This window comes from Spinacia oleracea, chromosome 4, assembly GCF_020520425.1.
Source record: "Spinacia oleracea cultivar Varoflay chromosome 4, BTI_SOV_V1, whole genome shotgun sequence".
NCBI classification, from domain to species: domain Eukaryota; kingdom Viridiplantae; phylum Streptophyta; class Magnoliopsida; order Caryophyllales; family Amaranthaceae; genus Spinacia; species Spinacia oleracea.
Window position 1 is genome coordinate 154,164,113 of NC_079490.1, and position 17,768 is coordinate 154,181,880.

The following is a 17,768-nucleotide window of genomic DNA, read 5'->3' on the forward strand; positions in this document are numbered from 1 at the left end:
AAGTGCAAATCCAATTTTACAAACCGGAAAGAGACAAGCACCCCAAGATGCATGCCATCAAGCTCCCTTTTCTCCAATTTGCCTAGCGAACCAAGCCACGAGTTCAAGGCACTTTCAAAGGACACAACCATACTTTCTTTTCTTTTCGAGAGGAAGCAGTATGAAATGATAGCAGGGAAGGATTGATGCAAGAAATAATCCAACAAGCTCCCTATTTATACAAGAGTCGGCTTGTACGTCAGCCCATAGGCGCCAGACACCAAGCCCGCGCCAGACGCCGGGAGCCTGCACCAAAGGACGAGGCCACCGTCCTCTCTTATGACTCCGAGTACACAATCTTTAGTGTTTCGGGCAGCAGAGTACATTGTAACACCCCCAATTTACTAACTATAAATAAATAAGAATATAAAAGACTTTATAATAAATTTGCGGAAGCTTACACCTAAATCGGAGGCATCACCGCCACACTTGACCACATTGTCAAGTGCTAAGGCTTACAAAACTTAAACTATTACAACTTGATTACTAGGTGGTCTATTTACAACTGAAAAGTATTAAACTGTCATAAAAGACTATACGATAACATTTGAGCTCCTTCATCTTGAATTGCGATCTTTCACGATCAATCTGCTCCAGTTAATATTGACTGCTCACCATAGAGGACAAATTCCAAAAGGGTCGTCGCAGGGCCACCATAAGAAAAAGACATGGCCGCAAACCCACATAACAAATAAACACACACGTCGGCAAAAAGCTGAGTAATCACCTGTTACAAACAGAAACATACTAAAATAGAATAATAAAGTGTCATGTAAATAATGTAGTATGAAACTACATTTCAAGTATGATCCCAAAAATAAAACTAACTCCATACTATACGGAAACTATAAATCTTCTCTTCATATGAACCTCAAATATATTGATATGATCTTTTCCTCTACTAAACGTACTCAAACCAATAGGTGCCATATTTGCTCTTTGTTCTATACCTAGCCTTGGACATGGGTAATTCGAATAATAAACCAACAAGTATAAAAACTTGAAACTCTCAATGGCTACTAAAAAGACTCTCTGAGTCAAGGCCACTTTTGGACCAAATCCCACTTTGAGGATATTAAGAAAATAATAAAGATTGTATCTTGCTCCTCTACTAATGGTTATCATCTCCTTACCAACATGCCAAGGACCAAGGTTTATAACATTGAGCCTCAAACCAAGAATATGATAATTCAACTTTTCCTCATGATTACATAATGTGATCAAAATCAACCTTATTGTTAAAATATACGAAAGAGTATTTCTCAATAATAGCACCATGATCCCAAAATCATATACGGATTGAAGTAACTCATTCTATAATATCTCACTCCTCCACTGCAAATAAAACTAATTCCCAAAAAATAATATTTGATCAATTCCAACAATTTATTTTGACTAAACCCAATATAAATAATCTAAGTCTATCACTAACCATAATAACAATAACACACCTACATCGCCATACTTGCATTCAACTACTAAACTAAAAAAAAAGCATATATACCAACAATTCGTATGGTACTCTTCTACAGCATCAAATCTATGAACATACAAAAATAAGTCATATACTTTGCACACCAAAAATCGAAATAAACAATATGATAACATATAATTAAGGAATAGATACGAACATCTCCAAAAAACTAGCTAAGTGCGCGTGATTACCTTCCGAGATGATAGTACCAATATCACAATTTCACAATACATCATCATGCGATAACTAGCGCGACTGATCAGGTACTAATAACGGTAGTGGATTCTAAATTTTGACAAAAAATAACTAAATATGGTCTTGACAAAAACACGAAGGAATTGAGATGATTAACAATAGAAAACCAAATTGGTTTGATAAAGAGGAATAGTGGGTTTTACATGGATAACATAATGTGATATTGGAAACAAATATCAAACTTGATTTTTCAAAGTCTCCAAACAGAATACGGAGACAAGAAGGCGGAAGAAACAAACTAAAACAAAACGGCACATTAAATATTTAGGGTTAATGGGTATATATAGGTGCTCGTAATAAGAGTCCTACTAATTTTAAAATAGCGTTTTTAAACTTCTGAAAATATTAAAAGAGACTAGCTAAAAACGGATATAATTATAGTTTGACTATAAAATATATTTTACAAAATTATAAAATATTGGGGTATTACAATCTATCTCCCTTAAAAGAAGTTTCGTCCCGAAACTTAAAATTAGAAAGATATAGATTATTAAATATACCCTCTTTAAAAGAAGTTTTTCCCGGAACTTAAGTTAGAAAAACTATGTGACTTTAATTTCAAACGCTAATTAAAGATTTTTATTTTTTTTTAAAAAAACGAAAATATATACCAAACTTTACTACATAAAATATTCGGGATATTACATACATCCTCCATTATTCAAGATTCCAAAGCCGCAAGCCGCAAGCCGCGCAATTTCAAGCAGTCCGGATCAACGCTTCGGGCAGATTTCGGGTCAATTCTTTCAAAATTCAAGCATTCTAGTCCTAGATCGGCATCCTAAGTCGAGTCTGCATGTGCATTAGCAAAAGTTGAATATACTTTGACTTGCGCTTTTCCTAACCAAAAAACCTCAGTCAAAGTGGGGGCTTATAGTTGGTATATACACCCGAAAAAATGGGCAAATTTTTTCAAATTTTTTGCAAAATTATCATGCATGCATATAGCTACGAAATTTCAAGGCACACACAACGCATACAATTTCAAGCATTCAAACATACAAAACCAATCTTCAAATTTTGCAAACCAATTCAAAGTTCAAAGCCATACAAACCATACAAAATTCAAGTTTCAAGCCATACAAATACAATACAATTCAGCCTATACAAAATCAACCCAGGCAAGCTGGAACTCGCCACCATACAGGGTCAGTCTGAGTCATCATCAGCAGTAACGTCAACCACAGGCGCCTTGTCCCTGTTTCGCCTCCTAAGGCGCTCCAGCTCCCGATCCAGCTCCGTCCCAGGGGTACTAGGATCCTCCTCCGAGATACGAAGTGTGCCAGTGGAGGGATGAACTCCCTGCTGAGAAGAGGAATACCGATAAGGCGGCGGCATCGGCATGTACGGGTACGACCCAAACATCTGTGTCTGGCGCATCCTCTCCATCTCCGCATAACAAGCCCATGAACCTGCACCCCAAGGCTGAGGACCACTTCCTCCGAAGTAGTAACCGGAAGGAGGAACAAAGGGTCGTGAACCGCTAGCACCTCCAAATGAATGCCTGGTGGGATCAACATGTACAAAAGGGGAAGTTCCCCGCTCAGCATCAGAATGCCTCTGATGAGCACCAGCACCGGACCCCTGTCCCAACTCCAAGCTCAGTCCCTCCTGTCCCAAGGACGTCTCCCTGTCAACAGAGTCTCTACGGTCTCGACGACGCTCCTATACAAAATACAATTTCAAGAATCAATTTCCCAGTTGGAATTTTCCAGTATACAAGTTTCAAGATCAAGTGAGGTACCTCTCTGTTCCGGCCAGAAAGCTTCCGGGTCAGCTTGGTGCACTGCCTCTTCCAAGAATCAAGCAAGAGCATCCAGCGACGCACTCTCACCCGAGGCGCCTGCTTACAAAGTTCAAGATCAATTTCCCCTTACAAAGTTACAAACAGTTTCAAACAATGCAACAATACTTACAGGGGCATAATGCTCAGGTACAGCATCATACGATTTCCGGTGCGGAGGAGAAGCCCAAGGAATGGTCTCCACCACCTCTTCCCCGTCCGAGTTCTCATAGCGGAGGATCACATCAGCATGAGGAATTTCCTCAGGATCAATCTCCTCCTCCTACATACAATCATACAATCATGCAATCAATACAAGAATACGAGAATACAAGAATACCAGAATACAAGATACAAGGTTCAAAAGCTCACCGGCAGTACGAAGCGTACTGGTGGGGCCAATCTCCTTAGGAAGTCATCATAGATACCCTTCCTGTGTAAAAACTCCCTCCAAGAGCGGAAAACAGCCTCGCCCCTAGCCTCCGCATAGAGGCGGGCAAGATCTTCATCCAGAGCCAGCATGGATTCCGGTGGATCCTTGGGGACAAGCCTATCCCCTGAATGGTGTTGAAGGGACACTCGCTCCCCCAGATACCACATATGGCGGTACACCCATGGAAGCAAAACCCGCCGCCCAGACAGGAAATGGGCACGAGCAGCCGAGACAGGTACAACCGCATTGGCGAAAGGACGCCATACCACCCACAAAGCAAACAACTCAGGTAACAGCACAAATACAAATACAAGAAAGCAAAACAGTACAAAAGATTACATCTTCAGCGGATAGAACTCTCCAAGCCCTGCGAGAAGCCGCCAGAGACGCACCAACGCGCACCGCTCCTATCCAAGAGGCAGCATACGGGTAAGCCGCATCTCTAGTACGCTCCGGCGCCAAAGTCGAAAAGTGCTCATAGATCCAAATCTTTCAAGGAACAAGCAAAACATCAGTCAAGTTCAAAATACAAGCATACAAGTACAAAGTACAAAGTACAAGGAGTCTTAAATTGTAATCCCCCGTAAATTTATAAATTTTATTAATATATTTTAACGTATATTATTTATATTTAAATAGAATTTATCAATTTTAGTAATAAATATATATAATTGACGTATATTTATTTTATTTTAAGTACGTTTAAATATTTAACGATTTTTGAACCTTATTATATTTATATATTTAATGTATATTTAATTTTATTTAAATATATTCTAAATATTTTAACGATTTGTGCAATCAAGAATAATTTTAGAATTTTATGTTGAAAAGAATTTGAATTAGGAAAATTCGTTGAATTCGGAAAAAAACAATCCTATTCGGTTTGACTCAAACACTAAAACCCAAATCCTAATTCTAGGCCCAATTGGGTAAAGCCCAAATCAATAAACCCAAAATAATCCTCCTTCCTCTTTTCTATTTCACGTAAAACCAAAACCAAAACCCTCTCTTTGCTTTAGTTCCACGTGAAGTGCGTTGCTGCCCCTCTCCTTGCTTCAGGCCGCCGTCAACCACCTCGGCTAACCGCCGTCTGCTCCTCCATCGTCGTCCCTCTCCTCTCTCTCCTCGCCGCTGGTAAATCATCCTCCCTCCTCTTCTTCTCTGCTTCTTCTTTCTCCCTTTCGTTTTTCTCTCCTCCACAAGATTCTGTTTTGTTTCTTCCACAGCCGCCGCGGCCCAGCCGCAGCCACCAAGGCCACCGGATCAATTGTCCCCGCCGGTAAGCCACCGCATCATCTTCTCCGTCGTTCCCTTTTTGTTTTCCGTTCACAGCTGTTCGTCCTCCCTCACTCCCCTCCTCTTGTTCGACTTGCGTGCAGCATCCGCGACAGCAACCACCGCTGCCGCCACGACAGCAACCCAGCCGGTCGCCGCTGCAGCGTCGTGCACCACCCAGCCTCTCCTCTTTTCTTGGTTATTTCTTAAACCCTAAGTAACTAATTATTTTAATTAATTATAGTTGTTAATTTAAATTATGTTTCTTGAATTAAATGTATGATTTTTATGATTAAGTTATGAAATTTTAGATTATATGTTGTTGATATTAGTTTAATTATTTTCAGATTTGTTAACTATGTTTAAGTTAGGGTTTTAATGAAATTTTATTAATTTAATTCATGCTCCTTGAGTATAAATTATAAGTTATTATGATTAAATAATATTTTCAGATTATATACTATGTTTAAATAATAAATTTAATTTTCAGATTATGTAATTGAATTGAAATAAGGGATTTAATTATTAAAGCATGGATTTTTAAGGTTTTAATATTCTAAAATCATAATAGAATGATTATATATTATTAAAGCTATTATTTTTATGATTTTAAGAACGTTGATTATGTTTTGTGGACGTTTGAAATTATTTTATATTGCTGGAAATTTTAAAAGGGATGTTTTATTGGAGTTTAGAACATTTTGGGATCATTAGTTTAATAGTTATTATGCTTGGAGGTTATTTAGTTAAGTTTCGATATTGGGGATGGTTCAAATTATGTTTAGGATGTATTTAGAGTACTTTAGTATTGCTGTAAATTGTTGGATATTGATTGGGGAATTTTATTGGTTGTTTTTAGGCGGAGAATTCTTTGTAGGCGACTTTTGAATTCGTTAAAGTGGCCTATCAGTTTGTTTACACAAGGTACGTATATACCTGTGTGCTTGGAATGTGTGTTATCTGTTGAAACCAAGTTGAAATTTGTTGATGAACTTGATTGTGTTGGAATTTCATGTTTAATATTGTTGGATGGACATGTTGAACATATATATTTCGTTATGAGGATTATAACATGTTAGTAGATGATTGATGCAAACATGTTTAATTGGGAACACTAGATTATTTTATATACATTGATTCAGATCGATTGATCGTTGTTCCCTTTTAGTTTTTCACTACTTTATGAGGGCCGAGGACCTTGTTTAGTAAGTTGAAACCTTATGCCCATATAGAGGGTTGATCAGTATTAAAGGAAAGGTTGAATTAATTGGAATAAGTCTTGATTGACATCTCTGTGATTACTTACTTAATTCCAAGAGAAAAATAGTCGTGAATAAATGTTGTTTGTATGCCTTATGTGATTGTCGAGTCACAACATAGTTTAATTTATAAATCATGTAAAGTGAAACTGAGTAGCAATAGCTTTAGACTGTGCACGTCTAAAGTGACGGACAATCAGGAGTTGGGGTCATGGGTAGCCTATGGCTTTTTCTGGGGCCGGATTGATCACCGGTTCTATTTTATTCAAAAGTCCCTCGATATCGCAGGTCATTGGGGTTTACGGAGTCGCGCCCGTACCTCGTCTTCCTTAGTGAAGAAGAAGAAGTTTCTAGTAGCAACTCGGTACATTGACTATTTCAATTAAAATAATGTTATTGTTATAAAAGTCTAGTCCAGTCTAGCCTAGTCTAGTCAAGTGTGGTATTCAAATTAATATGTGTTGTTTGCCCTTAGTTATCGTTTATTAGTATCATGTTAAGATTGTTTTTGTTTTAGTATGTAGTACTCAGCTTTGCTGATTACGTGCTTTTGCTTGTGCATGTTGATTATGGCTATGCCTTATTGATCCTGTGATGACCCAATCTTTGGTGAGCAGTCTCTAAGGATCAATAAGCATTGTCCATCTACAGGTTTGAAGATGTTGCATCATGGGGATCGGGATTATAGAGCTTGTATTTAGTTTTGTTTTGCTAAGTGACTTGGTTTGTTAATTTGGACTTTAAACTTGTCGTACTATTTATATTTCTTTATTTTCGTTGATTGGTTTTTGGGATTAAACCTGTAATCGATTATTTATAAACCTAAAGTTAGTTTTATGTTTTCCGCTGCAAAATTCTGAATAAGCCGTTACGTTTTCACACGGGTGATAATGCCTTGATAATTCTCTACGTTTTATATTAAAAGATTATTTTAGAAAAGAGAGAATTGTCGGGGTGTTACAAAGTGGTGTCTAGAAGCTTATGGTTTTACTTTAATAATTTTTAGGTGCCTAAACTAGCTAGTTTCCTAAAACGAATTTCCTAGAATCGAGCTTCTATGTATTATAATGTTCAAAAATTGGTACTTTTTTTTGGGGGCCGATTTCCTTTTATCTTGTTTGAAAGTATATAATATTTCTTATTTAAGTTCGAAATCAAATTATTATTCAAGTTAAAGTGATACTTTCGACATTTTTATTTTTCTGATTATTTATTATTCAAAAAAAAAAGTACATTTTTTTAAAAGAAGTTCAAATTTTTTTTTTTAATTGTTTCAAGAGTTAGAATTCGTTATTTAGGAAATATAAATCTTTTTCGAATTAATAACTTTATTTTCAAATTTATTCGTTACGCATTTCCTGAATTTATTTTACTTAATTTATTTTATATTTTATTTATGTTATTATTCTATGTTATAATTTTATTATATTATCGTCCTTTTACTTTGTTACTTAAATTATTACAATGCTTTAGTTTATGAGAGATGGGTAGTATAAGAAGGGCATATAAGATTGAATTATTTGTGCATTAGTAGCTAGCCAAGGCTAGCATAAGAAATTGATTGTTATGTACGTGCGTGTGCTAATTGTTTAATGTTACATTTAAATGTGCATAAAGAATTGTTTGCTTCCACCAAACTTATTGCATTATTAAACTTTGTTTATGACTTGGTTGGAAATCGTTAGTGAGACCTGGAATTGTTTATTTCAGGAATAAAATGTTTCTTTCCAAGTACACTAACATAGGATCCTTCGAGAAACTTGATATAGAAACCCCTGACATTTACGTGAAGAAAATTGTGTTTGGATGTGAATATCATGCTAAAGTTCAAGGGCAACCTATCTTAATGAGAAAGGATACCATAGCAGCCACTATTATTAATTGCTTACCTAACAAATTTCCATACCTAGAACTCATGGAAAAGTTTAAAGACATGCATTCTGATAATGGAACTCCAAACTTGGCTAAGTATGGGACTTGGGATGGTAGATGGAAATATGACTCAGAAATTCTGACCACCATTATTGAGGCAGCAGAAAGTGGGTTTAGAGACGGTAAAATCGTAGGGAGTCATGTTGGAGATGCAGTTACAGAAGAACCTATGGGAGTAAGTGTAAATAATGACCTAGAGGAAAATGATGTAGCTGTGGAGAATGAGAATGTAGGTGTTGAGGCAGAGAATCCTAACCCAGCGGCCCATGAGCCAACCATTGAGATTTCTAGTGATTCAGATGCAGACCTCGAAAGTGAACAGGAGATAGCAAGTGAGCCTAATCAAGATGAAGACATGGAAGAAGATGCAAACCCAGGGGAAGACCCCGATGAAGACCCTGAAGAAGAGTTCGATGATCTTGAGATCTAAAGTTCACCCCGAAAGCTTTCAGGAGCAATAGATAGGCAAGAGGCCACAAATATTTTGAAGTCATAATAGTTAATTAGCTCTTTTATGTTTTAAAGAATAAGTAGCAAAGCTACAACAGTTTAAGGTTAAAGTTTATTGAAGTTTGAAATGTTCTTTATTATTTTCAAGGATGTAATAAACCTTTATGGAGTTAGCAATAAAAGTTAAAGTTTTCAAGGAATTGTTCGTTATTTTATTTTGAGGATTCCATAATACCCCAACCTCTAGGTAGTACGTCATGGATTAATTCTTTATTGTTTGCATACTCAATGTGAATTATGGGTCAATTTAATTGCCACAATAATATTAAATGATTTGAGTACACAAAGGAAGTGAGGGCCAATCTAGACCCTCATGACCAATATGATTCAAAATGTTATGCCTTATGTGCAGCGTGTGAATTTTTTTCGTGAATTATTAAGGATGATTATTTTTCAACGATTATTGCGTCTTGTAGACGAACGTTGCACCTTCGTAAACGATTGTCGTCCCTTCGTAAATGATATGTATTAATGTGCACATTGTTGGTTGAGGCGATCTTTATGGTCAATTCAAGTATTAAATTGTATGGGATAACGTATAGGTGATGTTTCAAACCTAAAGTAGAGTATACTAATTGCAGGTCGCGTTCTAGAATGGCCAACAACAATGATCTAGCTGCTGCGATTCGCCTCTTGGCGGAAAAGCTAACCCAGGAGAGAATTGAGCGCCCTGATTCTGCAGGGGAAATGTTTGAAAGACTTTCTAAGGTTAAGCCACCGTATTTCAAGGGGCAAGCAGATCCAACCTTCCTGGAAAACTGGATTAGGGAATTTGAGACACTATTTAAGGCTGTGGGTTGCCTTGGGAATATGAGAGTAAGTCAAGCTGTCCTTTACCTGAAAGATGAGGCCGACCTTTGGTGGAAGGAAGATGGAACTAGACTAAGTGCTACTGAGGGATTCAATTGGGATTCATTTATTGTTGCCTTGAGGGGGAAGTTTTATCCTCCTTTTATGAGAAAGCAGAAAGCGCAGGAGTTCATCAACCATAGGATGGGGAATATGACTATTGCTGAATACTATAGCAAGTTTATAGCTTTGTCGAGGTTTGCACCTGAGGTGGTAGCTACTGAGGAGTTAAAGGCTCAGAGGTTTGAGCAGGGGTTGACCGATGAGATCCAACTAGGATTAGGTGGGGAAACTTTTACATCCTTAGACATAGTATATGGGAGAGCTGCTCATATTTATGGTCTGCAGTCTAGAAGGGACAAGAAAACTGTGGTAATTGGGGAAAAGAGGAAAGATTTTAATACTAGGGGTAACCAAAAAAACTTTAAAAGGAATAGAAACGAAAATGGGAATGGAAATTTCCAAGGAGGAAACAATCAGGGGCACCACAACAACTCGAACCAATCTAAGAGAGTGCATCACTGCAAAATGTGCAGTAACAATCACCCTGGTAAGAACTGCAAAGGAGAATTAGTGACCTGCAACTATTGTCAGAAAAGGGGGCATAGGGAGTATGAGTGCTTCACTAAGCACAGAAAGGAACAAAATAGTAATGGAGGTGGAAACCAAGCGAGGTTTCATCAATCTGGAGGTCAAAATTCAAAGCCTAGAGGGGCACAAATCAATCAAGAGAACTATAATAAGCCTGCAAATGATAACAACCACACGAATAAGGCTCCAGGAAAGTTGTACATGATGAATCATAATGAGGATGAACGATCTGCCGATATAGATTCTGGTACTTTTTCTATTAACTCCGCGCAAGTTAAGCATTATTTAATTCGTGGTGACTTGTTCTTTTGTTTCGTCATCTGTTGTGAAAAGTCTAAAGTTAGTAGTTTTAGTGAAATAGGAATTTCGAGAATAGAATTCGTCGAAAGAGAATTTTGGTTAGCTATTCCCTGAGGTGAGTTACGAGGGCGTAACTCGTTTTCTTTAAGGGGGGTAGAATGCGATAGAAATTCGCGCTTTTTACCTATTTTATGGTATTTTTATGCATTTTATGCTTATTTTTAGCAACCTTTACAAGTTGATGCAAAGCAAATAGATTATCCGCATAAGAAAAGGTGTTCACGAGTAACACAAACAGCTTTGAGTTGGCAAAAAGTGCACATAGGTGACACAAGTACTTCTCTAGTGAGAATAAGTTAAAAGCTTTTGGGGAAAATGTGGGAAATTTCGTGTCAAGTTTCGGGACGAAACTTCTTTTAAGAGGGGTAGATTGTAATCCCCCGTAAATTTATTTTAAATAGAATTTATGAATTTTAGTAATAAATATATATAATTGACGTATATTTATTTTATTTTAAGTACGTTTAAATATTTAACGATTTTTGAACCTTATTATATTTATATATTTAATGTATATTTTATTTTATTTAAATATATTCTAAATATTTTAACGATTTGTGCAATCAAGAATAATTTTAGAATTTTATGTTGAAAAGAATTTGAATTAGGAAAATTCGTTGAATTCGGAAAAAAACTATCCTATTCGGTTTGACTCAAACACTAAAACCCAAATCCTAATTCTAGGCCCAATTGGGTAAAGCCCAAATCAATAAACTCAAAATAATCCTCCTTCCTCTTTTCTATTTCACGTAAAACCAAAACCAAAACCCTCTCTTTGCTTTAGTTCCACGTGAAGTGCGTTGCTGCCCCTCTCCTTGCTTCAGGCCGCCGTCAACCACCTCGGCTAACCGCCGCCTGCTCCTCCATCGTCGTCCCTCTCCTCTCTCTCCTCACCGCCGGTAAATCATCCTCCCTCCTCTTCTTCTCTGCTTCTTCTTTCTCCCTTTCGTTTTTCTCTCCTCCTCAAGATTCTGTTTTGTTTCTTGCACAGCCGCCGCGGCCCAGCCGCAGCCACCAAGGCCACCGGACCAATTGTCCCCGCCGGTAAGCCACCGCATCATCTTCTCCGTCGTTCCCTTTTTGTTTTCCGTTCACAGCTGTTCGTCCTCCCTCACTCCCCTCCTCTTGTTCGACTTGCGTGCAGCATCCGCGACAGCAACCACCGCTGCCGCCACGACAGCAACCCAGCCGGTCGCCGCTGCCGCGTCGTGCACCGCCCAGCCTCTCCTCTTTTCTTGGTTATTTCTTAAACCCTAAGTAACTAATTATTTTAATTAATTATAGTTGTTAATTTAAATTATGTTTCTTGAATTAAATTTATGATTTTTATGATTAAGTTATGAAATTTTAGATTATATGTTGTTGATATTAATTTAATTATTTTCAGATTTATTAACTACGTTTAAGTTAGGGTTTTAATGAAATTTTATTAATTTAATTCATGCTCCTTAAGTATAAATTATAAGTTATTATGATTAAATAATATTTTCAGATTATATACTATGTTTAAATAATAAATTTAATTTTCAGATTATGTAATTGAATTGAAATAAGGGATTTAATTATTAAAGCATGGATTTTTAAGGTTTTAATATTCTAAAATCATAATAGAATGATTATATATTATTAAAGCTATTATTTTTATGATTTTAAGAACGTTGATTATGTTTTGTGGACGTTTGAAATTATTTTATATTGCTGGAAATTTTAAAAGGGATGTTTTATTGGAGTTTAGAACATTTTGGGATCATTAGTTTAATAGTTATTATGCTTGGAGGTTATTTAGTTAAGTTTCCATATTGGGGATGGTTCAAAATATGTTTAGGATGTATTTAGAGTACTTTAGTATTGCTGTAAATTGTTGGATATTGATTGGGGAATTTTATTGGTTGTTTTTAGGCGGAGAATTCTTTGTAGGCGACTTTTGAATTCGTTAAAGTGGCCTATCAGTTTGTTTACACAAGGTACGTACATACCTGTGTGCTTGGAATGTGTGTTATCTGTTGAAACCAAGTTGAAATTTGTTGATGAACTTGATTGTGTTGGAATTTCATGTTTAATATTGTTGGATGGACATGTTGAACATATATATTTCGTTATGAGGATTATAACATGTTAGTAGATGATTGATGCAAACATGTTTGATTGGGAACACTAGATTATTTTATATACATTGATTCAGATCGATTGATCGTTGTTCCCTTTTAGTTTTTCACTACTTTATGAGGGCCGAGGACCTTGTTAAGTAAGTTGGAACCTTATGCCCATATAGAGGGTTGATCAGTATTAAAGGAAAGGTTGAATTAATTGGAATAAGTCTTGATTGACATCTCTGTGATCACTTACTTAATTCCAAGAGAAAAACAGTCGTGAATAAATGTTGTTTGTATGCCTTATGTGATTGTCGAGTCACAACATAGTTTAATTTATAAATCATGTAAAGTGAAACTGAGTAGCAATAGCTTTAGACTGTGCACGTCTAAAGTGACGGACAATCAGGAGTTGGGGTCATGGGTAGCCTGTGGCTTTTTCTGGGGCCGGATTGATCACCGGTTCTATTTTATTCAAAAGTCCCTCGATATCGCAGGTCATTGGGGTTTACGGAGTCGCACCCGTACCTCGTCTTCCTTAGTGAAGAAGAAGAAGTTTCTAGTAGCAACTCGGTCCATTGACTATTTCAATTAAAATAATGTTATTGTTATAAAATTCTAGTCCAGTCTAGCCTAGTCTAGTCAAGTGTGGTATTCAAATTAATATATGTTGTTTGCCCTTACTTATCGTTTATTAGTATCATGTTATGATTGTTTTTGTTTTAGTATGTAGTACTCAGCTTTGCTGATTACGTGCTTTTGCTTGTGCATGTTGATCATGGCTATGCCTTATTGATCCTGTGATGACCCAATCTTTGGTGAGCAGTCTCTAAGGATCAATAAGCATTGTCCATCTACAGGTTTGAAGATGTTTCATCATGGGGATCGGGATTAGAGAGCTTGTATTTAGTTTTGTTTTGCTAAGTGACTTGGTTTGTTAATTTGGACTTTAAACTTGTCGTACTATTTATATTTCCTTATTTTCGTTGATTGGTTATTGGGATTAAACCTGTAATCGATTATTTATAAACCTAAAGTTAGTTTTATGTTTTCCGCTGCAAAATTCTGAATAAGCCGTTACGTTTTCACATTGACGATAATGCCTTGATAATTCTCTACGTTTTATATTAAAAGATTATTTTAGAAAAGAGAGAATTGTCGGGGTGTTACATAAATACCTCCAGCACGCTCCACAGAGCAGCCATGCTCGGGTCGCTCCCCAGTGCAGTCCGGGAGGCCCGCTTCATCTCGTACAAAAGGTGGATGTATGCCAAGCCACCCAAGTTATAGCTCGAAACAGCTCCCAAGTCCCGCAAAGCGGACAAGAATTTGATGTGCACCCGACTATTCCTACTCGGGGCCATCACTCTGCTCACCAAGGCTAGGAGGAAGAGCTTAACCCTCTGCTCCGCGGACACACCCCCACCGCAGATAGCCTCCACAATCACCTTCACAGAAGCGTGAGCATCATCATCAGACAAGTCAACAACAGGGCCGAGCAAGTCCCTGGCAGCGGCCGAGCGCTACGTCAGCTCAGAATCAAAGGTCACATTCCTCTCTGAAAAAGGAAGACCTGTAATCATAGAAAATTCAAGAGGGGTGATAGTAATCTCCCCCCATGCCATGTCGAAAGTGTTGGTGGTATCCCACCACCGCTCTAACAAAGCCCACAAACGGTTTTTAATCCCCGTTCTCCTCGGAGAACCTCCCATGGTGCGCCAGAAATCGGCCAGGCCCATCTGCGACCAAATCTCCATAGCCTCCGCATCAGCACGAAGAGCTTTAAAGGACCTCTGAACCTCCACCAAAGACCAGTAAGTACGGAACGGCTTTCCATCGGCCTACAGGTGAACGAGTTAGCTCAAGACATATACAATTACAAAGTACAAACCCAAAACACAGTATAAGACTCACCATGCCAGCGCGAGGCCGCTGAGACAAGTGTCAATCCGGCCGAAACACCAGGTCGGAAAGGATCCAACCAGTACTAGGGAAAGCGGGCGCATCTCGGGGAACCATACCCCCACCTGGCGCATTTATTGCAGCCGCTTCATCATCCGAAGCGTCTTCCTCGGCAGCTCGAACCACAGATGATTCAGCGAGTTTCCTCCGAGTATGACGAGGCATACTAAATCAAGTAGCATACAAAGTGTCAAAATTCTAAACTGGGGGATATCCTATGCTGGCCTATACAAAGTCAAAAGATTCGAAACAACAATCCCTAGTGGACCTCCAGTTCAAGATACAAATTCCTACACCAACGCCTAGGCTACCCACGCCGAAGCACGTATACAAGTTCTACATCAACGCCTAGGCTATCCATGCCGAAGCAGATACAAGTTCAAAAAAAAAATTCAAAAGTACAAGTTCCAACAGTTCAAGTTCAAGTGGCTATCAAACAGTTTTCTACAAGATCCAAGAAGCTTAAGCATACGAGCATCATTTCAAAGTACGAGAAAATCAAAACTACATGCAATCCTAGAGTTATTTCATAAGCAAAAACGTGGAAAACTTACATGGACGAGGCAAGAACAAGACCAAGGGAAGAGCCTAATCGACCTTTGAGAGAGAAAAGAGCAAAGAATTTAAGAGAATGTACCTCAAAATGGCACGGCAAGGAGAGCTTTTATAGCTCATCCCCGCGCCAGGAACCACCCCAGCGCACTGCGCTGCCCTGCTGCATGCGCGAGTCTGCAGCGCGCGCGGTCTCCCGTGCTGATTGCACGTCCTTTGCTGCTACAGTCTTCCGCACCAAGCATCAAACGTCGTATCGAACCATCCATCGAAAATACGGGTATACGCCTGTATCTCCAAGTGCAAACAGATTAATATTTCAAGAATACAAAGTCCAAAAAATACAACGACTCAAGCGCCCAACTCCCAACGGACCCAAGCTCTGGGATAGTCAGTCGAAATTTCAAAAATCCAAGGGCCAGCAAAAAGCTCTTATCCCCAGCAAAGCACATCCCCAAGGGATTAACTCCGGGTATTCAAATTCAAAAATTCAAGATTCAAAAATTCAAATTTTCGATGTCAAGCTCCGTCCTGAATTGAAGGCAGAAAAATACAATTACAAATCGGAGTCATCACCAACCGCACCGAGGTAGACTCTATCCTTTTTCTAACGCCCGTTTTATGCAGGTACCGACGTACAAAGAGTGGTCTCGATTGTAGAACATCTTGACCATTCTCCGTCCCTTTCGAAATACTTTGACTTGCGCTTTCCTAACCGAACGCTCAGTCAAAGTGGGGGCTTCTGTAGACACCTAATTTGTGTCTCCCCTTTTGGATGATGACGATACCATTATCCTTGTTAGGTGATTGGAGTAACTCCAGGCGGAAATCCCAATTGCTAAGAATATTTCTAAATTCAAGATCCAAAATCCAACCCCCGAGGCCGTTCCCCTTTCGGTTCCCGGTACAAGATACAATTTTCCAAATTCAATTTCAAAATCCAAGTACAATCTCACCTAGTAGACCATCCCATTGGTTTTACTAAGCCTTTTCCAATCAAAATCATATAAGGCAAGTCAAATTCGGGCGCCGACCCACAAAACCGAGCATGCCGGGTCCCGTCCCGTAAAACCGGAATTCAAAAACCCGAGAAAGGCTTGTTTTTAGACCCTAAACGATGCCTTAACCTCCAAGAAAATACAAAACGCCAAACCTAGTACTATTCGTACAACAGGTACAACGCTACAAGACGAAACAAGGACGATTCCCCGTCCTTGCTTTGGCGGCATTCAAACCACGTCAGCAGCGCACATCGCTGGCCTGGCGCCCTGCACTGGCGTGTGCTGGCGTTTTGCACCATTCCCTCCTATAAACACCCCTCATTTCCATTGAAAAAAGGAGGAGCACAAGAATACAACGTCGTAATTTCGACATTATGTCTCAAAATACAACTCAAAACTCCTCAAAAACACATACACAATTCCTAAAATCCAAAGCAATTGGGAGCTTTTGCCTAAATCTAACTAGGTAAATCCGAATCCCATTCTAATCTACTATGTTGCTTTGATTTCTAAATGATTTGCAAGTTGGTGTTGTTCATCAATAAAAAACACCACTTGCAACAATCACATATGTTTTCCAAAAATACAAACTTTTTCAAAATACAAAATACAATTTTCAAAGATTCAAGGATGTCCAAGTTGTTTACAATCATCTCTTGGGCTAGAATCACCATCAAACATGGGGTAATCAAAGATAAACACCTTTTAACATTTAAAGGTTTAGTCTTTGAGATTCAAAACTCCATTTTCAATATACAAATTCAAGTCTTCAATTTTCAAAAATCTTGCCATGTTTAGGGTTATTCATAATTATTTCCCTAAACTAGGATCATTTCAAGTTCAAATTTCAATCATTTCAAGTTCAAATTTCAATCATTTCAAGTTCAAACATTTCAATATTCAAGCTTTCAATTTCAAGTTTAATATGAAAAATCTAGGATATTTGGGTTGAGCAACCTCTCCCAAGTTGAGATTTTTGGCTTTGAATTCGTGTCGGGCGCACTTATTTCTAAGGAGACGCTTGGCGTTCGAATCTCATGTGCCCAAGTACAAATTTCGATTATGCACCTTTCAATATTGCAATTTCAATATCGCACCTTTCAATATCGCACCTTTCAATATCACACTTTCAATACCGCAATTTCAATACCGCAATTTCAATTCCGCATCTTTACTTGCCTAGTCCATTTCTAGGCAATGTGGACCTACTCCCTAGTCCTTTTCTAGGGGGTCTTGTATTTACTAATTCCGCACTTTATTTAGTATTGTGATGTTGCTTTATGTGCTTTATCGCTTTCATCACCAACATGCTAAATACAACAAAATACAAAGGTTACATCACGCTTAACGAAGATATTTTTGGACAAACCGGCCTTAGGTTCCTTAAATCAATCTTTAAA

The 17,768-nt window shown here is 38.1% G+C and overlaps 1 long non-coding RNA gene across 1 annotated transcript; it reads right to left on the minus strand.

The window, feature by feature from the left end:
* Nucleotides 1-396: 396 nt before the first annotated feature.
* On the minus strand, nt 397-2,113 carry LOC130459473 (uncharacterized). The gene is made up of 2 exons (XR_008918872.1): nt 1,705-2,113; nt 397-646 (listed from the first exon to the last, which is right to left on the minus strand). It is a non-coding gene; the product is annotated as an uncharacterized lncRNA (long non-coding RNA).
* Between the last annotated feature and the right edge of the window lie 15,655 nt (nt 2,114-17,768).